This window comes from Zalophus californianus, chromosome 2 (genome assembly GCF_009762305.2).
Source record: "Zalophus californianus isolate mZalCal1 chromosome 2, mZalCal1.pri.v2, whole genome shotgun sequence".
Classification (NCBI taxonomy): domain Eukaryota; kingdom Metazoa; phylum Chordata; class Mammalia; order Carnivora; family Otariidae; genus Zalophus; species Zalophus californianus.
Genome location: NC_045596.1, coordinates 172,338,689 through 172,363,467, shown reverse-complemented (window position 1 = coordinate 172,363,467; position 24,779 = coordinate 172,338,689). Strand labels below are relative to the sequence as shown.

General features: G+C 40.3%; 1 pseudogene; it reads right to left on the bottom strand.

Annotated features, from left to right (window-relative positions):
• Positions 1-7,525: 7,525 nt before the first annotated feature.
• Positions 7,526-9,080, bottom strand: LOC113925398 (annotated as a pseudogene).
• Between the last annotated feature and the right edge of the window lie 15,699 nt (positions 9,081-24,779).

The window sequence follows — 24,779 nt, the reverse complement described above, 5'->3', positions numbered from 1 at the left end:
ATGAATGGGTCAACCAGGAAATTAAAGAATTTAAAAAATTCATGGAAACCAATGAAAATGAAAACACAACTGTTCAAAATCTTTGGGATGCAGGAAAGGCAGTCCTAAGAGGAAAGTATATAGCAATACAAATTTTTATCAAGAAACAAGAAAGGTCTCAAACACCTAATCCTACACCTAAAGGAGCTAGAGAAAAAACAGCAAATAAAGCCTAAACCCAGCAGGAGAAGAGAAATAATAAAGGTCAGTGCAGAAATCAATGAAATAGAAACCAAAAGAATGGTAGAACAGATCAACAAAACTAGGAGCTGGTTCTTTGAAAGAATTAACAAGATTGATAAACCCCTGGCCAGACTTATCAAAAAGAAAAGAGAAATGACCCAAATCAACAAAATCATGAATGGAAAAGGAGAGATCACAACCAACACCAAAGAAATACAATTATAAGAACATATTATGAGCAACTATATGCCAGCAAATTAGATAACCTGGGAGAAATGGATGCATTCCTAGAGATGTATCAAATACCAAAACTGAACCAGGAAGAAATAGAAAACCTGAACAGACCTATAACCACTAAGGAAATTGAAGCAGTCATCAAAAATCTCCCAATAAACAAGAGCCCAGGGCCAGACGGCTTCCCAGGGGAATTCTATCAGACATTTAAAGAAGAAGTAATACCTATTCTCCTGAAACTGTTCCAAAAAATAGAAATGGAAGGAAAACTTCCAAACTTGTTTTATGAGGCCAGCATTACCTTGATCCCAAAATCAGACAAAGATCACATCAAAAGGAGAATTACAGACCAATATCCCTGATGAACATGGATGCAAAAATTCTCACCCAAATACTAGCCAATAGGATCCAACAGTACATTAAAAGGATTATTCACCATGACGAAGTGGAATTTATCCCTGGGCTGCAAGGTTGGTTCAACATCTGCAAATCAATCAACGTGATACAATACATTAACAAAAGAAAGAACAAGAATCATATGATCCTTTCAATAGATGCAGAAAAAGCATTTGTCAAAGTACAGCATCCTTTCTTGATCAAAACTCCTCAGACTATAAGGATAGAGGGTACATACCTCAATATCATAAAAGCCATCTATGAAAAACCTACAGCGAATATCATTCTCAATGGGAAAAAACTGAGAGCTTTCCCCCTAATGTCAGGACTGCGGCAGGGATGTCCACTCTCACCACTGCTATTCAACATAGTATTAGAAGTCCTAGCCACAGCATTCAGACAACAAAAAGAAATAAAAGGCATCCAAATCGGCAAAGAAGAAGTTAAACTCTCACTGTTTGCAGATGATGTGATACTTTATGTGGAAAACCCAAAAGACTCCACCCCAAAACTGCTAGAACTCATACAGGAATTCAATCAAGTGGCAGGATATAAAATCAATGCACAGAAATCAGCGGCATTCCTCTAGACCAACAACAAGACAGAAGAAAGGGAAATTAAGGAGTCGATCCCATTTACAATTGCACCCAAAACCATAAGATACGTAGGAATAAATCTAACCAAAGAGGTAAAGGATCTGTACTCAGAAAACTATAAAATACTCATGAAAGAAATTGAGGAAGACACAAAGAAATGGAAAAACGTTCCACGCTCATGAATTGGAAGAACAAATATTGTGACGTTGTCAATGCTACCTAGAGCAATCTACACATTCAATGCAATCCCCATCAAAATACCATCTACTTTTTTCAAAGACATGGAACAAATAATCCTAAAATTTGTATGGAACCAGAAAAGACCCTGAATAGCCAGAGGAATGTTGAAAAGTAAAAGCAAAGCTGGCGGCATCACATTTCCAGACTTTAAGCTCCATTACAAAGCTGTCATCATCAAGACAGTATGGTACTGGCACAAAAACAGACACATAGATCAATGGAACAGAATAAAGAGCCCCAAAATGGACCCTCAACTCTATGGTCAACTAATCTTTGACAAAGCAGGAAAGAATGTCCAATGGAAAAAAGACAGTCTCTTCAAAAATGGTGTTGGGAAAATTGGATAGGCACATGCAGAAGAATGAAACTGGACCATTTCCTTACACCACACACAAAAATAGACTCCAAATGGTTGAAAGACCTAAATGTGAGACAAGAGTCCATCAAAATCCTAAAGGAGAACACAGGCAGCAACTTCTTCAACCTCAGCCGCAGCAACTTCTTAAAAACGTTGCCAATGGCAAGGGAAGCAAGGGCAAAATTGAACTATTGGGATTTCATCAAGATAAAAAGCTTTTGCAGAGCAAAAGAAACAGTCAACAAAACTGAAAGACAACTGACAGAATGGGAGAAGATATTTGCAAATGACATATCAGATAAAGGGCTAGTATCCAAAATCTATAAAGAACTTATCAAACTCGACACTCAAAGAACAAATAATCCAATGAAGAAATGGGCAGAAGACATGAACAGACATTTTTCCAAAGAGGACATCCAAATGGCCAACACACACATGAAAAATTGCTCAACATCGCTCGGCATCAGGGAAATCCAAATCAAAACCTCATTGAGATACTACCTCACACCAGTCAGAATGGCTAAAATTAACAAGTCAGGAAACGACAGATGTTGGCAGGGATGCGGAGAAAGGAGAACCCTCCTACAGTGTTGGTGGGAATGCAAGCTGGTGCAACCACTGTGGGAAACAGTATGGAGGTTCCTCAAAAAGTTGAAAATAGAGCTTCCCTACGACCCAGCAATTGCACTACTGGGTATTTACCCCAAAGATACCAATGTAGGGATCCGAAGGGGTACGTGCACCCCGATGTTTATAGCAGCAATGTCCACAATAGCCAAAGTGTGGAAAGAGCCAGGATGTCCATTGACAGATGAATGGATAAAGAAAAAGTGGCATATATATACACAATGGAATATTATGCAGCCATCAAAAGGAATGAGATCTTGCCATTTGCAATGACATGGATGGAACTGTAGGGTGTTATGCTGAGTGAAATAAGTCAATCAGAGAAAGACATGTATCATATGACCTCACTGATATGAGGAATTCTTAATCTCAGGAAACAAACTGAGGGTTGCTGGAGTGGGGGGGGTGGGAGGGATGGGGTGGCTGGGTGATAGACATTGGGGAGGGTATGTGCTATGGTGAGCACTGTGAATTGTGTAAGACTGTTGAATCAAAGACCTGTACTTCTGAAACAAATAAGACATTATATGTTTTTTTAAAAAAAAGAAGATAGCAGGAGGGGAAGAATGAAGGGGGGAAATCGGAGGGGGAGATGAACCATGAGAGACTGTCAGCTCTGAGAAACAAACTGAGGGTTCTAGAGGGGAGGGGGTGGGGGGATGGGTTAGCCTGGTGATAGTTAGTAAAGAGGGCACGTTCTGCATGGAGCACTGGGTGTTATGCATAAACAATGAATCATGGAACACTACCTCAAAAACTAATGATGTAATGTATGGTGTTTAACATAACAATAAAAAATTAAAAAAAAGAATAAAAGATTAGTTTCTAGGGAAGGAATTTCTGTAACTGAATCCAAATTATATCTTGAAAATAATAAATCCAAATGGAATTATTTTTGAAACTGTTTTTAATATGATTGGAAATGAAATGATCTTGGGACACCTGGGGGCTCAGTTAAGTGTCTGCTTTCAGCTCAGGTCATGATCTCAGGGTCCTGGGATGAAGCCCCGTGTCAGGCTCTGTGCTCAGTGGGGTAACATTTTATATAGTTAAAATAATAGTATATATCAAAACCAGGAAATCGACATTGGTACAGATCATAAAGCTTATGCAAATTTCACTAGTTTTACATACACTCATTTGTGTGTATGTCTGTATAGTTCTATGCAGTTTTATCACACGCATACATTTGTTTAACCACCACCATAATCAAGATATGAAATTGTGCCATCACCCCTAGGATCCCTGGTGTTACCCCTTATAGCCACCCCCATGACCCTCCAAGGCATCATCCCTAACCCCTGACAACCACTTCTCTGTTCTCTATAATATTGTCATTTTAAGACTGTTATGTAAATTCAATCATATAGTATTTAGCCTTTTGAGATTGATGTCTTTTTTACTCATCATAATGCCCTTGAGATCCATTAAAGTTGTTACATATATGAATCGTTCATTCTTTTTTATTGCTGTGTAATATTTCCATGATGAAGCTACAACACTCTTTGACCATTCACCTGTTTAAGAACATTTTGGTTGTTTCTAGTTTTTGACTATTCCAAATAAAGCTTCTATGAACATTTGTGTGTAGTTTTTTTTTCCTTTTGATGTAAGTTTTCATTTCTTTGGGATAAATGCTTAAGAGTTGGGTCATAGAGTAAATAATACTTAGTATATAAGAAATTGCCAAACTATTTTCCAGAGTCGTTGAGCCATTTTACAGTCCCATTGGCAATGCATGAGTGATGTCATTTTTCTGCATCTTCACCAGCATTGGGTATTATCACTATTTTTCATTTTAACAGTTCTCATAGCTTTTTAGTGATCTATTATTGGGTTTTAATTTGTATTTCCCTAATGGCTAATGATATTGGACATGTTTTCACGTACTTATTTGCATCTGAATATCCTTCTCAGTCTATGTACTATGCTCATTGTCTATTTGGATTATTTATTGTTGAGTTTTGAGAGTTCTTTATATAGTTTAGGTATAAAGCCTTGGTTGGATATGTAGTTTACCAATATTTTTTCCCACTCTGTAGCTTATCTTGTCATCTTCTTTATAGCCGCCACCCCCCCACCAAGTAAAAGTTTTTAATTTTAATAAGGTTCAATTTGTCAGTTTTTCCTTTGATGGATTATGCTTTTGTGTCAAATGAAGTAATCTTTACAGGATGGTGGGAGTTGGCTGTGGGTAGTGGTATGGAAGGAACATAGGGGTTAACCTCAAAAACGCTGAACGGCAAAGCGTCCCTTTTATTTTCCCTGCAAGAAGTGTGGTCTTATGCCTTGTTTTAGCATCAAGCCATGGGGGAGGGGAGTGCACATGGATCCCTGGACATGACTTGAGGGTACAGTAAAGGAGATGGAGGCGGGGTGTCAGCCGTGTGGGCACAGAATAAAACCCTCAGGAGCCAAGAGCTATCTTTGAGAATTAATGGACTGCTTTCTTCCAGCCTATTCAAATAATCCAGCTCATTTCATGTGAGATAAATTACAGGACCTTCCTACCCTGGTTCCCCGGGGATGACATTTCTGTGATTCATGGCACTCGCCCCCTAGGACCCTGAGGCGGGGACAGGGCCTGCCTTACTGACTGATGACTGTGGCCTGCTGACCTCGCTGCAAGGATGCTGCTCAAGGAGTGGTTGGGGGGGGCGCGAATTCGAATAAAGCCCACAAGACAGGCTGGGAGCGTGCCACTGAAGAGGCATGCTCTTAAGGACCACTGACAGGTTAAACCCCATCATCACTGTTGCACATTCTGAGGGGCCCGGCAGGACTTAAGCAAATGCCCCAAATGACCTGAGTCTAGCTTTGTTGTGTTTGGTATTGCTGGTAATTCTGTTGTGTAGGTCTTGAGGCCATGGGGGTTGTTTTGCAAGAGAATGCTGGATATAAGCTAGAAATGATGTGGTCTGCCAGAAATGGAGTCTAGAACATGATCTTGCATGGACAGAAGATTCTACAGGGGTGTGTGTGTATCTGGTCCTTTGAATGATGGAGATTCATGGGAATTAACCATAAAACAGCACCCCTCACCCCTCATCCCTTTAAACCTATTCACAAGAGCTGCTTTTCCTGCCGCCAAATAACAACTCTGACTTTCCTGGTTCACTCTTCAGTAGTATAAAATCCAACCATTACTTGAAATAACAAACAGCCTAGTTTCAGAAAGTAGAATGGGTACTGCCTCAGTGTAACCCTAAGTCCATTCTGCCTCTTGGTTAAGATTTCTCCCACCACCTCCAGCTCCAGCTGGGTTCCGGCATGAAGACAGGTGTGTGGTCCACTTCTCCTCTGTTTCTTGCTTCTATCTGGGTTATTTCTGTCCCCTCCAGGTTAGAGACGAGACGGCAGGGGGAAGGACCAGGGGAGCAGAATATTATTTAATGGGCGCTGTAGGAAGCTAGCTTCAAGCTCTCTAAACTTGACGGATATTTAAACTAGAATTTTCCTCTCTTACGCTACTCTGGTGAGTCCTCTGGAGGCTCCTTACCTCCCAGTTGAACAGTTAGCAGTTGTTCCCTTCTTGCAGCCAGAGAGACCTGTATCCTGCCTGGTCACTTACTCCCCTCACAGTGTTTGGGAATTTGGCAGTACTTTTACCTAGCCTCTCTCTAGTACAGATGCTCCTAGCTTTCCTGCCTTTTTTCCTTTGTCTGTTATATAATAACAGCAGACATTTACGGAGACCTTACTGTGTATAAGGCACGGACAGAAGAGCTTTACGTGCTTTACTTCCTCCCAAATCAGAGAAGGATGTACAATGATTATTTTGCTCTTGAGGAAACTAACACTTGGAGAAAGAGAAAACAGTTTAATATTGTGGAGCTGGTAACTAGCAAAATTAAAAAAAAAAAGTTGACTTCAAGGCTGCCTGGCTTTTAAACTCTGCATTGTTCTGCCTCATCCCTTAAGTTGAGTTTTGCTTTGTTTGGAAGAACAATTTCAAGCCACGCTTTGTTCTTACCTAGGTCCCTGTATTTTGATGGAAGGAATGAGTTGATTCATTGGAAACACTGACAAAACTTTTCCCCTTAAATCATCAGCTCTTCACCCCATACCTCTAGCACCCAGAGGCATGTTTTCTTCACCCCCTTTGGGCCACTTAATTACATTCTCTCTTCTTTGCGAGAAAACCTGACATGTAATTATTTTCATGATTAACACTCTTGTGAAGCTAATTGTAATTATGCCTTATAATCACAGTTATGCTCGTCAATTACTCATTCCTGCCTCACTTGAAGGTTTTTCTTTTTCTTTTTCTTTTTTTTTATACCAACTGCTTTTTATTATCGAGTTTCAGAAACCTTTCACAAGATGGTAAAAAAAAGGGGGGGGGAGGACTTTACAACCACAGCTAATGTTTTTTTTTTTTTTTCCATTGTTCCCAGTCAGCTCCAAACCCATTGTGTGCAAAACCCATTTTTCCATGCATCTAAATGATAGATACAGGCTATGAAATTAACACAAAGCTTCAGGACAAATTGTACACAGACTTTACAATGTGGGATTTGGATTTAAAATATGAAACATAAAATCTACACAAAACTGATAAAAATCAAGCACAGATACCAGGACTGAAACTTATAACCCATGTGTGAAAGGGAGTCTTGTTTCCTTTCAAGTGCTTTATTCTGCTACAGAACAGTCAAAATGAAGATGTAAAGCTTTGTGGTTAGTTTAAATTATACACTCTGTAGATAACTATACCAATTTTAAAAGTTACACATAGACCAACAGATGCCCATCAGTTCATCTGGACTGACCAGACACTCCAGCTGGATCGCTGAAAGCAAACCCGGCAAACGTGGAAAGAAAATCCACCTGTGCAATCTGTCTGCAGAGTTTACTGATGGGCACATTGCATTCCTGGCCCATGATGGCTGCTGCTTTCTTCATCAGAGCTATCATTATAGGCTTCACACCTCTGACCACCTCCTGAGCCCCGAGTGCTATCAAATTCTTGAAGCTCTACCTCCTCTGGGTCTCCAATTATGTTTGGAACTTCTGGTCTAGATGGCAGAAGATCTTCTAGCTCAGAAAGCTTGTCTGGGCTGATCCAGTTGTTTTCAGGAAACTGCACATCAAACTTTACGTAGAGATCACCTTTTTCTTTTCTTTTCTTTTTTTTTTTTAAAGATTTTATTTATTTATTAGAGAGAGAGAATGAGAGATAGAGAGCATGAGAGGGAAGAGGGTCAGAGGGAGAAGCAGACTCCCCGCCGAGCAGGGAGCCCGATGTGGGACTCGATCCCGGGACTCCAGGATCATGACCTGAGCCGAAGGCAGTCGCTTAACCAACTGAGCCACCCAGGCGCCCTTTTTTTTTTTTTTTTTTTTAAAGATTTTATTTATTTATTAGAGAGAGAGAATGAGAGATAGAGAGCATGAGAGGGAAGAGGGTCAGAGGGAGAGAGATCACCTTTTTCAAAGGGATTACTATACTGTGGCATTCCTTCCCCTCGAACTACACGGACACATCCTGGTTCAATTACTTTTCCGGGGGGCTATTTCACCACAATCTGACGTCCATCAAGGTGCTTAAATGTGAACTGAAATCCACATAGAGCTTCAACAAGTCCTATCTTATATGTCATGTGCAAGTCATTCCCATCTCTCTGGAACACCTCATGTTCCTTCTCTTGTAGCAAAAGAACAATGTCTCCTGGTTCCACTCCTGGGGCCTGATCTGCTTCCCCAGTGAATGTAATTCTCTGTCCATGTTTCATGCTTTTGTCTACGTGGACTTCAAGAATCTTGACTTCTTTAATCATCTTCTTCCCATCACATTTTTTACAGCTGTCCTTTTCATTAATTACCTCTCCTTCTCCATTACAGTCAGAACACACAGACTGCATCTGCTGTACCATTCCTGGAGCCAGCTGTCTGATCATGATGTGTACACCTCGACCCCGACAAGCACTACACTTCTGAACAGCTCCAGACTTTCCACCTTGGCCACTGCATGCACTACAGAGTACATTCTTGCTAAGTTGTAGTTTGGTTGTCTTGCCATTATACAGATCTTCTAAAGACACTTTAAGTGGATGCATCATGTCTTCTCGTCTTCTTCTGCCATTTCGACTTCTACTCTGATTGCCCATGAAGCCGAACAATCCCCCACCAAAAATGTGAGAGAAAATATCATCCATGCCACCACCTCCACCTCTACCTTCCCGAAGACCTTGTTCTCCATATCTGTCATATAATTCACGCTTCTCAGGATTTGACAGTACTTCATATGCAAAACTGATTTCTTTGAATTTGTCACCAGCATTTGGATTCTTATCAGGATGGTATTCCTTGGCTAACTTTCTGTATGCCTTCTTCAGCTCGTTCTCGCTGGCGCTGGGCGGGACGCCCAGGATGTTGTATAGCTTGGTGTCGGCCATGTTTGCCATGGCGGCCGGCCTGGCAGCGCTTAGGGAAGAAGGCGACGGAGCGGATGGAGCACAGCCAGGCCCACAGCCACTTGAAGGTTTTTCTTTATCCCAGCTTCACCAAGCTGATGGAGCGAATGTGCCTGCTTCTATACTCCCCCCGCCCCCCCCAACACCCCACGTAATGTTAGGCCTTATTCTAGGCCTCAGGCCACGCTGCTCTCACCTTGAAGTGGGACGTTACCCTGCTGTCAGATGAAGAGGTAGGAGCATGGGCCTTGGTGGTGGACTGTGCAGGTTTGAGCTTTTGGATCATGGGAAAGTCACATAACATTACTGTGCCTTGATTTCCCCATCTGCAAATGGGAATAATGTGCGCCTTCTTCATCAGGTTGTGGTGAATATGAATCCTCTTCTGCCTTGTCTCTACTGCACTTGGCTCAGTGTCCAGCCCACTCCATAAGGCTCAGAACATTCATCCAGTCTTCTGAGCAAGTCTTCTCTGGCTTTGATCCTTGAGTGAGCTCTCTAGGGTCTCGGGGATAACTACACTTTCTCTGCTTCCTAAGACGCTTAAAGAAAATGATGTGGCCTAATATAGTTCTAGATTGCAGAACTCAAATTCTGGTGGCAGGCCACGCAGGCCTCCATAAAGAAGAGCCAAGTATAGTCTAGAGGCCCTAGTGCCTCTCTCCCTCTCACCCCCCCTCCCTCTGAGTCCAGGGCCATTTGACTACTTAAATCATCAGCACCACACACTGTTCACTTTTCCTCAAATATGCTTAGTCCTGGGCTGCAGCCTGAACAACCTCAGGGGCCTCAATTCTATATTGTGCTTCATGAGTTTCAAGACATGTGGAGTTGACAGGCAGCCTGGATGCTGCCCTTTTCTTCAGGCCTAAGTGCCTGTTTCAGGGATGCTCTCCATCATCTCTGTCTATCAGAAGCTCTAAATTCATGAATTCATTTTATTCTTCAAGCCCCAGATGTTCCCATTAAACTCTCTTTTATTCTCTCAGCAGGACATGATATTGTCCTTCTTTTGTGCCTTTATTTATGGTCTGTTCCAGTCTTGGACACTTATTCATCATGTTTCATGTATCTTTTGTTGCTGATTATACTTTTATAAATACAAACCTCATCATCTGCCTAAGATGTGAGACTGGTACATGGTGGGCACTGGATGTACTGTTGATGATTAATCTCCTAAAAACAGTGTGTCTACTCCTGAGGTCTGGTGGGATAGTGTACATGGTACTGGAGGAGGAGGAGGAACAGGGCCCAAGATTTCTGACAGGTAATGTCTCCTGGCTCCTATTTTTGGTCCAGCTGCTGAGCTCTGCTTGGATCTTGCTCTCTGATGGAGAGAAGCTGATCCTGGCCTAGGTCTTAATTTCTGACCTCAGATCTGAGTCACATGAACAAGACCCTGATCCTGGAGAGTTAAGTACCAGGTTTTGCTGTGAATTGCCCTCTGGAAAAGCAGAAAAAGTAAAAGAAACTAACATGCACCAAGTACCTTCTATACACATCCTATGACAACCATTAGCACCTTACACATTGTATCTCTCTGTTGCAGACGTAGTGCGCAGCTCATACAGGGGCATTCTCCAGGAAGCGGGCTCTAGGCTGGAGACTGGCATGTGGGATATTTATTGGGATGAGTTCCTAGGTTTAATACCCATGGGGAAAGGAAGGAGGCAGGCGTTGGGTAGAGGGAGAAGCTGGGTTGCTGTGTAGTCACAACAAAGTCTTCGGTCAGCCCAAACATGTTTCTAGTCTTCCTTGAACCCATGGCCTTCATCTCTGAAAATCACTTCTCATATTGTCAGGTCCAAGTGCCATGTTTTACTCTGATTCCTTTCTCCTGACCATGGATGAGGGGACCAGGGGTAGATCCTGGACCCAAGTTGGGCCCATCAGCTCTTCTTTCCTGATACTGACATGCTGGGTGCCAGTTGGTTGGAGTGCTGGCAGTCATTTTATGCCATATGCATGGAGATGTTGGGAAAGCCAGTTTGGACAGCATGTTAACTATAGCTAATGATACTAGTATATATTTGAAAGTTGCTGAGAGAATAGATCTTAAAAGTTCTCATTACAAGAGAAAACATATTTGAAACTAAGTGTGGTGGTAGATGTTAATAGCTTTGTGGTGGTGATCATTTCACAATACGTACCAATACCGATTCATTATGTTGTACACCTGAAGCTAAGATAATATTATATGCCAATGATATCTCAAAAAATCAAAAATTAAAAAAAAGAAAGACAAACATAACGATTCTTAATCTTATCAGTGATAAGAGGAATGGAAATTAGATTGAAAAACCAGTTTTCACCCATGAGAATGACCACTCTTTAAAAGAATAACAGTATTTGGGATTGGTAATGGTATTGAGAAATAGTGCACAGTTAGATTACAAAATTGATTACAAAATGATGACAAAATTCTGGAGAGCAATTTTACACCATGTCACTAAAGTCTGAGGTAAGAACTTCTAGAAATCTCATTAAGCCCCCCAAAAACCAGTCTGTAAAGAGACGCAGTCATGAAAACTCATAATGCATGAGGTAAAAGGAGGTGAAGTGACAAAATGCCTGGATCCCTGAGGACTTCACGTTTCTTGGTCCTCTTTGCACATGAGGCCTGATTGCACATCCTGCCCTTGGGTTCTGTAAAATAGCCTGGTGTTCTCTCCCTTTCCTTGAATCAAAGATGGCTTCTGGTTACTTGCAAAGAAAAGAGCATTGAGTAAGAGTACAGATGATGACACTGAGGTTCAGAGAGGTCAAAGAACTTACCCAAAATTACACAGCAAATTAGTAACAGAACAAGGATTGAAACTCAGTTTTTTTTTTCCAGCAGAAAATATTTTTTTTTCTGTTTTGCAGTGTTACAAATTTAAAATTAACTAAAATAAAGTTGAAGATTATTTTATTCATTTACATTTGTTATATCTTCCAATGTTTTAAAGCAAATTCACTTTTATCATTTCAGTGGATTTGATCAATATAACAAACTTGGGTATAGGCAGAGTAGATATTATCATCTTCATTTTGCAGATAAGGAAGCTGAAGGCCGGGTCAGGGTCAAAGTCAGAGAGGAAGAGAGGCTGAATTTCAGAGATGAGTCCAACACATCTAGTTTTGTCCTCAATATTCTTCTCTCTGCCGGAGTAGAGTTGGCTCAAAAGGAGCAGAAGCCAAAAGGCTTTGTTAGTTGTTGGCTCCTGTGGAGTTGGAGGTAGGTGGAACTTTCTAGCTGAAGAACCATGAAATGCTGAGAACTGGAAGAAGTCAGGTTCTGAATGCTGTGACGATCAGGAACAAACACCAAATCCTAGGACCAGAGGGAGCCCCTTGGATCTTATAGATCTAAGAAATTGAAGAAGAGGTTGGAGCAAACACGAGGAGACCCCTAGGTCTGTGTGGTTTCCTATCTACTGAGGGTGACTGCCATGCTTATTAAGGTCAACCTAAAGAACCAGAGGCAGGGGGATAGTATCATGTGACACAAGGTTGGCTGGTTCTGTATAGTTTTTCCCATTCAGTATTGAATTCTCTTTCAGAATGAGGCCAGGTATAAATAAATAATAAACAGACAAGGAAAGAAGGAGTGCCTCAGGCTAATGTGAAGTTTCATGTAATCACTCTCAGTTCTTTGATTCTGAGCTATTTTATCTTTGGAGTTTTGAAAATAGATCTAATATAGACTACAGATACTTTGAACTCAGTAAGTCATATGTTTTAAGATAGGAATAGAGATGCAATTTTCTTTCTGAAAATTTTCAACTAGTGGAGCTCAATCTCTACCTATTCCAGATATACATTTGGCAGTCAAATGCCAGAATTCTGTTGATGATATTCCACTGGTGCATGAGTAAACTCTTTGTCATTAGCTAACAAATTCCTACATGTGTTTCTCCGTTGGAGAGTAGAGTAACCATGGTTAACTGGCTAGTTTGGATCATTTTATTCTAATATTTCCATGTCCACTCTCTATTCTTCTGTTAACTTGATGACAACAGCAGATTGGTCATCTTAAAGTCAAATGGATTTTTCTGGGGATATACAATGGAATCTTATGCATAATTTTTTTTGAGAAGGTAAATATGGATCTTCAAGAGATTCAAAAGAGAGGTGGTTGTATGTGTTGTCCACCTTAAGAGTATAACAGCCAGTTATTTTGCCAGCAACATGGGTTTATTGGGGAATAGAAGAGGAATTGCAATTAGGGACATGCAAGCTATGGCAAACCATAGTTAGTCTGGAGATCAAAGGAGAGAATTGTTACTTTATAGAAAAAGAGGAAGTTAGGATGGGCTGCTTTGAAGGGAAATCCACTGGAGCAAAGCAAGAACTCTGGGGAATGATGGTTTCTTATTGGTTGAGTAGTGGTATTTTCATATTGGCTGAGCTTGTTGCTGGGCAAGGAGGCAAGGTAGGACTCTTCCCATTGGGTCTGCAATTGACAAAGAGTGGTAGTGTGTGAGAGCTCCCCTTTCTGGCTTCCTGACTCCATTTAAAATAAGGTTTCCTTCATCCAGTTTCACAGTGTGCATGTCAGAGTGTGTATACACCCACAACTGTGTGTGTGGGTTTATGGGAAGAGGTGAGGAACATATGGGTATGGTGGATATAAGGTGGTAAAATGCTTAGTTTAAATTTTTCCATTCTTTTCAACTAAACAAAGACAATTAAAAAAATTACTCCTGTTGTTCTAGATTATTTATTTATTTATTTATTTTTATTTTTTTAAGATTTTATTTATTTATTCATGAGAGACAGAGAGAGAGAGAGAGAGAGAAAGGCAGAGGGAGAAGCAGGCTCCCAAGCAGCAGGGAGCCTGATGCGGGACTCCATCCCAGGACCCTGGGACCATGACCCGAGCTGAAGGCAGATGCTCAACCATCTGAGCCACCCAGGCGCCCTGTTCTAGATTTTTTAAAAAAGTATTTATTTATTTATTTGTCAGAGAGAGAGAGCACAAGCAGGGGGAGCTGCAGGCAGAGGGAGAAGCAGGCTCCCTGCTGAGCAAGGAGCCTGACGTGGGGCTCGATCCCAGGACCCTGCTATCATGACCTGAGCCAGAGACAGACGCTTAACTGAATGAGCCACCCAGGCATCCCTGTTGTCCTAGATTTCACTGGAACTTCCCAACCCCTCAGCTCCATCAGAGAGCACTGGGGGCAAGGCTATAGTTGCAAAAGGATTCTATAACCTATTCTGCAGAAGACAGAGTCCCTTCCAGATGAATAAATACAGAACAGTCTTCCAACTCTGAGGTAACTGTTTTATAGGAAACTGTTTTGAGTGCTAATGTGAACCACAAGTATTAATCTGGACTCTTCATTTCACTGACATACTTCACAGTCTATGTGATTTCCTGCTGTGGCATTTGTGACTGTGGAAAGCACTCAGTGTCCTGATGCTCCCCCTTGACAAACCCACCAAGCAGTGGTGGCACTGACTTGGTCTCTCCCTGGACCCACTGTCCTAGTGATGTCACTAGGACTGGCTGCCTTCCTACCGGAAATAGCTTCTTGTACTTTACTGGCCTGGTCTGGATGGATCAGAATTTATAAGTTAGAGTTAGAAGGCATATTAAGGACTTATTTCTATGAAAGTGAAAATGCAGACTCAGAAAAATGAAGCCATTTGGCCAACTGTAGAGTTATTGGCAGAGGGGAAATTAGAACCCAGGGCTACGTGACTCCTAAACCTAGAGCTATTTCCATTGTGGTGATTCCATGTATATAATGATTAGCTGTTCAGATCCTTGTATTTATCAAACACATAAGCTATTCACAGAATTTTTCAACTCATACTCAATATTCTTCCATATGCTATTCAAGGAGATTAGGGACAGAGCATCTCTTGATTTCACGTGGGATTATTGAACATTTAAGAAATGTAAGTAGCAATGCTTAAGTCAGTGACTTGGATGAGTGGTTTTCAAACAAACACTTTGAGGAATGCCCTGTTTTGTTTCTGAATTTGGAATTCCAACCCCTGATATATATCGGTAGATTTGTGGGTAATAGGCACATACCAAAGTTGCTCTTGCAGCCTCCTCCAGATTGGCAAGGTAGGAAGTGAGCTTGTTAAATATTTATTCACTGGTTAATGCTACTTACTGTGTTGGGTATTTGGATATATGGAAAAGAAACTTTTGCAAAAATGATGAAAGGAAATTGCTGACATAGAGGAGAAAATTCTCATATAATCAAAATTTTTTAGATTTTTAGAATTTAGAAATTTGGCCATAGTTTGTCAAGAAACTGATGGAAAGTGTCTCTCTTCTGGAGATTTTAGAAAGAAGATAGTCATCTTTGTTGTTAGCTTAAGAACTGGAATTCTTTTAAGTAGAAAAATAAAATAATTGTCCTGTCAGTTTCCAGTAACACAACCAGGTTCCAGTGCTTATTTTTTTCTTATTTCTGATTGTCCATTTTTAAGCCAATGTCCAATTCATAATATAATCAACCATCAAATTCCATGAGGCTGTCTATACCAAGAGGTTGTTTTAAATCCTGAAATCATACTGGACAAGAGACTGCTCCTGGTGTCTTCCATATCTTTTTGGTTACTTTGCACCTATCAGCCGAGAGGCAACATGCCAGGAAGAAGGCTTAATACCTCAAATTCACTGCAATAAAAAGATTCTTCAATGAGGAGGTGGCATGACTCAAGACTTCCCTTCTCCCTAGATGAACACTATTTAACAAGTGCTCTAAGTTGACCCCCAATGAAAGAATCAGATCGATTGAGTATATCTACACTTCTTCATACTTTTGATGAAGATTTTCTGCAAAATTATAGAGGCGTAGAAGAGAATGAAAGTTCCTGCACCACAATTCCACCACCCAGACATTTTTAATAGTAGCATTAAATTCATCTTTCTGTTCATATGCACTGTACTCACAGATGGAGAGAAAGGAATAAGATCATCAAATAGAATCAGATTAATAAGTTGCTTTTGGCACAATGTATTAACTTTAGTTTTATATCAAGTCAACAGAAAAAAAACAAGTGGGTTTATAGGAAGTGCTGAACTCACATGAATGTTTCTCTACCTCTAGAGTTTTTAGTTTTTAAAAAGTTCTTTTCAAGGTTATGAGAAAAGACTAGGAAAAAATTAAGAAATGGAAATCCTTGTATGTGTTTTATAGCTCTGTGCTTCCAGTTTTGACAGTATTGAGGGACACCTTGCTATGAAGATGGAGAAATTAGCACCCTGAACAGCTCTCCCCTTGCTCCCCTCCCCACTCACAACTACTATTTTTACTGTGTCAGTGTTTATAAACATCCACATTCTGTTCTGTAACCATCATTTTCACAGATATTGAATCAAATCCTATTTTTAAGAGCTTTCAAATTCTGAAGTTTGTAGCACATTTCTCAATGACATCCCTCTCCCCCCCCCCCCCCCCCCTTAAGACATCACTGTCTTGGAGCCAACCCTGATCTAGCTCCCTCCCAGTCTCCTACCTCCTGCTTCCCTTCATCCCTCTCCTGGGTTAGAGTTAGTACTGCCTGGGCCAGAAGACATCTTCTTTCTTGGTTTATTCCATGTATTTGAGGGATATCTACTTGACTAACTTGCTGAGAACATCTTATTTTATGAGAATCGATACATTAAAAATATTTGTGGGTCGTTGCATTTGGTAAAATCTGAAGGTTGACAACAAATATGGGTACAGATTTTAAAAACCCTGAAATAATTGAGGAGTTGAAACATTCTATTTAAAAATATCTTTTATTTTCTTTAAAACATGTTCTTTATATACAATTTAAAAAGCATAGACAAACAAAAAGGAACAGTAAGTCTCTCCCACAATCACACTACCAGAGTAGGAATTGTTAAAATTTTAGTAATTTGGTTATTTTGTATTCTTATAGTCTCTTTATTCACAGAAAAATACCTATTTATCTTTAAAAATAGAGATATAATTATACTATAATATTATTTGTAACCTGATTTTGGTCGACTGATTTTTTAAACTTAACGTTATTGTTTTAAGTAACTGTAGCCTTTTTTTTTTTTTAAAGATTTTACTTATTTATTTAATTGACAGAAAGAGAGAGAGAGACAGGGAGAGAGGGAACACAAGCAGGGGGAGTGGGAGAGGGAGAAGCCGCTTCCCACCGAGCAGGGAACCCGATGCGGGGCTCGATCCCAGGACCCTGGGATCATGACCTGAGCCGAAGGCAGTTGCTTAACCAACTGAGCCACCCAGGTGCCCCAAGTGTAGCCATTTTAAAACCGATTCAGAATATGTCAGAATCAAGGTGGTCAGGAATAACATTATTATCATGTAATATAATATTTTTATTTTATTTATTTATATTTTTAAAGATTTTATTTATTTGTTAAAGAGAGAGAGAGAGAGAGAAAGTGCACAAGCAGGGGGAGCAGCAGAGGCAGAGGGAGAAGCAGGCTTCCCGCTGAGCAGTGACCCCGATGTGGGACCCGATCCCAGGACCCTGGGATCATGACCTGAGCCGAAGGCAGACGCTTAACCAACTGAGCCACACAGGTGTCCATAATATTTTTATTTTAAATAAGTTCAAGAATTTTACCTATACTATAAACATACATTCTCATACACTCCCCCCCAAAAAACCATGGAGTTTTCTTTTTCTTTTCAGAACACAAGAATTGAGACAGACAATGATGTATACAAGACAGTAATGGTGATGGTTAATTTTATATGCCAGCTTGACTGGGACATGGGGAGCCCAGATGAAACATTATTTCTGGGTGTATATGTGAGGGTATCTTTGATGAGATTAGCCTTTGAATCAGTAAAGTAGATTGTCCTCCCCACTGTGGGTAGGTGTTCAACCCATTGAAGACCTGAATAGAACAAAAAGGGAGGAAGGGAGAGTTCATTCTGCTTTACTGCATGATCTGAGACATCAGTTTTCTGCCCTTGGACTGAGATTTACACCATCTGTGCTCCTGGTTCTTGGATCTTTGGATTTATACCACTGGCTTTCCTGGGTCTCCAGCTTGCTGATGGTGGATCATGGGACTTAGTCTCCATAAGCAAGTGAGCCAATTCTTCTCTCTCTCTCTCTATCTGTATATCTCTATCTCTATCTATCTATCTATCTATCTATCTATCTATCTATCTATCTATCTATGTAGATAGATAGATATCTAGTATACATATTAGATATGTTTAATGTATATAAGTAATTGAGTAATATATGCAGATGGAGCATAAATCAAAACATAAAAATTGCATGTTGAACAATCTCTATTCTATTAATGTTCCCGTTACCTAGTTTCCATCTTCTCCAAATGTAAACATCTATTTTTATCCCCCTGACATTTGACATTTTACACAAAAGGTAGCATACCATATATAGTCTTTTGGACCTTGTTTTTGTCACAAAACAATGTATTTTGGAAGTCTTTTGGAAGAAGAGAGCTTCTTCATTCTACATTACACTGCAGAGTATTCTATTACACAAATGTGCCACAAATTACTTAAACAGTCCCCCATTGAAGGACTCCTAGGTTATTCCAACTTGTTGTTATTATAGACAATTCTGGAAAAAAATTAAGATACAAAAGACTGTACACAAACCATTCAGAACATATGCAAATGTATCTAGGAGCAATTCCCAGAAACGAAGTTGCTGAGTCAAAGGATAAATGCATTTGTCATTTTGATGGTTCTTGCCAGTTGCCCTCCACAGTGGTTGAACAAATTTATATTCCCTCTAGCATAGTATGGAAATGTATGTTTCCCCAAAACTCTTGCTACTGGGTATGTTGTTCACTTTTTTTTTTTGCAGCTTTCTTAGGATGAATGAAATGAGCATATTTCTGTATGTTAAGGGCCACTTGTGTTTTCAGTGAACTGTTAAAGTCCTTTGCCATTTTCATCTGGATTGTCAGTCATTAGGTACTCATTAAAGTATTTAATTATCTTAATTATACAACTAAAAAAAAAGAAAATGCAAAAACACCCCAAAATATAAAATCATCCTAAATGACAATACTCTGAATTTTTGCTGTGTAAGTTTTAGACCTATCTCTCTCTAGATATACATTATTTTATTTATTTATTTATTTGAGAGAGAGAGGGAGGCAGAGGGAGAGGGAGAAATAGGATCTTAAGCAGAGTCCACACCCAGCATGGGGCCTGATGTGGGGCTCGATCTCTGAGGGGCACCACCCTGAGATCATGACATGAGCCAAAATCAAGAGTTGGATGCTTAGCTACCCAGGCACCCCCTATATACACTTATTTTTATAATACAGTATCATGTCACAATATGATTAGGCAATCTGTTTTTTAACATATCATGTACAATTACAATAGAAAAGTTCCTACATTGAGGAAGCGTTGGATGCTTGGAGCTAGAGGGATAAGGTAAGTCCAGATCCACAGGAAATGGAAATTTTTCAGCCACAAAGGAGATCAAGAACAAACACCAAGGCTGGAGACTCAGAAGTAGGAGCAATGACAGGGTCTTGGAGGTGAGGTAAGATTTCAAAGAGGAGATTTGGGCAAGTACAGGTTAGACCAAGTAATGGAGAGGGGAGATCCTCGGTTGGATAGTTGTGGGTTAATCAGCACTGGGCTGTGGGTTAATCAGCACTGGGCTCAATGATGTGCAGACTTTCACCTGGGTCAGGTCCCTATCCAAAGGGAAGAGGCAGCGATGAAATGGGCTTGGTTTGGGTCAAGATTTCCAAATCTGCCTTCAATATTTGGAGAATAATTTCATCAGAACTATATTGCTACTTACAAAGACAAGATAAAAATTCATTATGTTACATATATTATCTGGGGATATGTGCAATACGATTGTCTTAGTTTATCTCCTGGTGCCATTCATCAGAATAGACATAAAATATATGATTCAAATTCACAGTGACTTTTAGTAAAGTCCATGTAGTCCTGGGTGTTTGCTCTCCTGCTCTGGAGTGGTATCTTCACCACCACACATTCATTTTATATTCCTAATGATTTTCAGAGGTCCCTGTGGTCCCTGGACCTATAGCATCAGCATCACCTGGGACCTTGTTATAAATGCCAATTTTCAAGGCCCACCCCAGATCTTCTGAGTAATAAATGAGTAGGTAGAGATCAGCATTCTGTGTATTAACAAGCTTGCCAGCTGAGTGTGATGTACAGTCATGTTTGATAACTGCTGGCTTAGAAAAATAGTCTTTCAAAATTTCTTTTAGGAGGAACTACAGTGAAGTTTTTGATGGAAACTAATAGAAAAAGCCTTCACACTTTATCTTCTAGCAATCTTACATGACAGGTATGTTTATTCTCATTTAAAAAATTTCTAAAAGATTTTATTTATTTATTTGAGAGAGAGAGGGAGAGAGAACATGAGTGAGGGAGGGGCAGAGGTGGAGAGAGAGAGACAAGCAGACTCAGAGCACATAGCCTGATGTAGGGCTCGATCTCACCACCCTGAGATCATGACCTGAGCCAAAACCAAGAGTTGGTCGCATAACCAACTGAGCCACCCAGGTGCCCTTGTTTATTCTCGTCTTATAGCTGAAGAAAATGAGGTCCAGAATGCTCTTGTTTTGAAGTATTGAAGCTGGGATTTCAACTGAGGGATGTTGCCTTCAGGGAAGATTGAAGAGAAAGAGAGAGGAAGAGAGTGTGTGTGTGTATGTTGGGGCCACAGGGAAGGGAGAAAGCAAAATAATTTATATATTATTTTTTTTCAAGAGGCTTTTTTTATTAAGATTTTTATTTGTTTGACAGAGAGTGAGTGAGTAAGACAGAGCACAAGCAGGGGGAGAGGGAGAAGCAGACTCTTCACTGAGCAGGGAGCCCAACGTGGGGCTCGATCTCAGGACCCTGGGATCAGGACCTGAGCCGAAGGCAGACGCTTAACTGACTGGGCCACCAAGGTGCCCCTATATATTAATTTTTAAGGTCTTGGCCCCCACCCCACACCATATACAAAAAGTAACTCCAAAGGAATCTAAAACTATAAAACTCTTAGAAGAAAATATAATAGGAAATCTTTGTAACTTTGGATTAGGCAATGGTTTCTCAGATATGGTACCCAAAACACAAGGAACAACAATGAAAAATAGATAAATTGGTCTTCATCAAAATTAAAGATTTCTGGGCTGCAAATGAAATCAAGAAAATGTAAAAGTAAACAAAATTAAACAAAATAAAAAAATTAAAACAATTAAAAAAAACAAAAATCAGCTCACAGAATGGGGGAAAATATTTGCAAATCATATAGCTAAGTGAAATAAGTCAGAGAAAGACAAATACCATATGATTTCACTCATATGTGAAATCTAAAAACAAAATAAATGAACAAAAAACCAAAACTAAAAGAAGCAGAAACAAACCCATAAATGGAGAGAACAAACTAATGGTTGCCACAGGGGAGGGGTGGGGATAGGCAAAATGGGTGAAGGGGAGTGGGAGATACAGGCCTCCCATTATGGAATGAATAAGTTATGGGAGTAAAAGGCACAGCATAAGGAATATAGTCAATGGTATTGTAATAGCATTGTATGGTGATGGATGGTAATTACACTTGGGTTGAGCATAGTGTTAGGTATAGAGTTGTCCAATCCCTATGTTGTACACCTGAAACTAATGTAACATTGCATGTCAACTATACTTCAATGAAAAAAAAAGTAGGCAAAGGATTTGAATAGACATTTCTCCAAAGAAAGTATACAAATGGCCAATAAGCACTTAAAAAGATGCTCAACATCATTCATCATTAGAGAAATGTGTATCAAACCTACAATGAGATACCACTTCACACCAAGGGGCATGGCTAGAATAAAGATGACAGTAACAGGTGTTGGTGAAGGTGTGCAGAAATTGGAACCCTCATACACTGCTGGTGAGGATGTACAATGGGGTAGCCACTTTGGAAAATGGTTTGCCAGGTCTTCAAAATGTTAAACATAGAGTTATGATAGGAACCAGCAATTCTACTTGGAGGTATATGTCAAAGGCAAATGAAAACGTACGTCCACACAAAAACTTTTACCCAACTGTTCCTAACACATTATTCATAATAACCAAAACTTGGAAACAATCCAAATGTCTGTCAAATGAATGGATAAATAATATGTGGTATATCCATAAAATGTAATATTATTTGTTGATAAAAGGGAATGGAATACCAATATATGCTATACCATGGAGGAACTTTGACAACATTATGGCCACATATTGTATGATTCTGTTTATATGGAAATGTCCAGACTAGGTAAGTGCGAAGAGACAGAGAGTAGGTTGGTGGTTGCCAGGGACTGGAGGGAGGGAGGGATGGAGAGTAACTGTGATGAGTGTGGGCTTTCATTGTGGGGTGATGAAAATGTTCTAAAATTAAATGGTGATGATGGTTGCATGACTCTGTGAATATACTAATGAACTGAACAGTATACTTTTAAAATATGAATTTTATGGTATGTAAATTATAGCTCAAGAAAGCTGTGACAAAAAAAAATTAGTTAAGACCTTGGGGTATAAAAGGGCAGAGCAGGAGTGGTTTTGTTATCAAGCTCTGCTTACCTCTCTAGAAAAATCCCCCGGGAACCACAGGGCAGAGAGGTAACTTGGAAACCCTGAGCTCTGTCAATAAATTCCATTATATTGCTTGGGGACCCCTGTCCTAAAATATCCTGAAGACTTTGCAGTACCAAATTCAGAAAATTAATTCAGAACCTGAACTGGGGGAGGAGGGGGAAGGTATTCATGTCCCTGAGCTCCTTCTGACATGATAGAGAGCCAGAATGAAGAACTGGTACAGATGGAAGGATTAGGAAGAGACGCCATCACACAAAGAATCCAATTTCGTTATTGTGGGTGTCTTTGCTCATTATTCTGATGAAAGGTGTGAGTCTCTGCCTTTAGCGCAAATGAATATAGACGTGGAGTATCTGCTGGAAGGTGAGAGCATCCCGGCTGGCTGTGGCAGGCCATGGAACCTGGAGTGAGCCTTAATCAGCAGCAAACACAGTCAACCATGCTCTCTGGGGCTGGTTCCAGGTCACCCCGAAGAGGCCACCAGCTGGTGTTTTGGGAATTGAGCTGATGAGATATTATTATCTGCCAGTCTTCATTTTCAAAACAGAAAAAGAGATTCAAACGAATGCAGGGATCCTTGTTTTTAGCTCAGCCAAAGTGTGCATGAGGGATGGGAAACTATTCAGGGCTTAAAGGGTAGATGATTCGAGAGCAGAAGTCCTTACAGGAGAATTGTGTAAGACTGATGAATCACAGACCTGTACCTCTGAAACAAATAATACATTATATGTTAAAAAAAAAAAGAAGATTGTAGGAAGGGAAAAATGAAGGGGGGCGGGATCGGAGGGGGAGACGAACCATGAGAGACTCTGGACTCTGAGAAACAAACTGAGGGTTTTAGAGGGGAGGGGGGTGGGGGGATGGGTTAGCCTGGTGATGGGTATTAAGGAGGTGTTAAATGCAAACAATGAATCATGAACAGTACATCAAAAACTAATGATGTAGGGCGCCTGGGTGGCTCAGTTGGTTAAGCGACTGCCTTCGGCTCAGGTCATGACCCTGGAGTCCTGGGATCAAGTCCCACATCAGGCTCCTTGCTCAGCAGGGAGTCTGCTTCTCCCTCTGACCCTCCCCCCTTTCATGCTCTCTCTCTCTCTCATTCTTTCTCTCAAATAAATAAATAAATAAAATATTAAAAAAACAAAAAAACAAAAACAAAAACTAATGATGTAATGTATGATGACTAACATAACATAATAAAATAAAACTAAAAAAAAAGGAAAAAAAAAGAAGCGCTCACAGGAGATCTGCTGGTGATACTGGGAAGCAGGAGGGTGTCCCACACACCCCCTTCTGCCTTGTCCACTCCCAATATCCTGCTTTAGGGTTTCCTCCCCTCTTAGTCTGTCTTTGGAATTTCCCTTGACAAGTTTCTCTGCCTTCTGTTTTAACCATGATTGCCAGTTTTCTATCTCAAATACAAATTTGAAGCTGTTGTTACCTCACTGAAAAATCCACGGTAACTTTTTTAGATCACAGGATAAAGTACAAAGTCTCCATGTTGGATTTAAGTTCCTCATCGGGTCACAAAATACTCCTCCTCTTTCACTTTCCTGTCCTACGTCCTAAGTCCCTGGTGCATTTCAAGAATTTGGGGAGAGGGGCACCTGGCTGGCTCAGTTGGAAGAGGGTGTGGCTCTTGATCATGGGGTTGTGAGTTTGAGGTTGTAGGTTGTAGAGGTTACTTAAAAATAAAATCTTAAAAAAAGGATTTAGGGAGCATTTGTATCTTCTTTTCTTCACCTCGGGTATTCTTCTTCATCCTTGAAGGCTCAGCTCAAAATATCTTCTCTAGGAAGACTTTTCTGATTCCTCCAAGTGGGATTAAATGCTCCTCCATGGTGTTCCCACAAGGCCACAGCCTTTCTCCCAGCACAGAAGATTTAGGACCGGTCCGTTAGTTATCTACCCTGCGGTAGATAACTGCATTCCCTAAGAACAGGCTCTTACTCTGTTATGTGTTCTTTGTCTCTAGCGCAATGTCTTCTCTGTTTGCAGGCTCGCTCTTGTGCATGCACGCTCTCTCTCTCATTTTTTAATGACGGGGTTGGACAGTGGGACCAGATAGGTGGATAAAATATAGGCTAAGATGAAATTCAGATTGGGGGAAGGTTGTGCTAAAAATTGGAACTTTTATTGCTTCTTTGTAAATGAA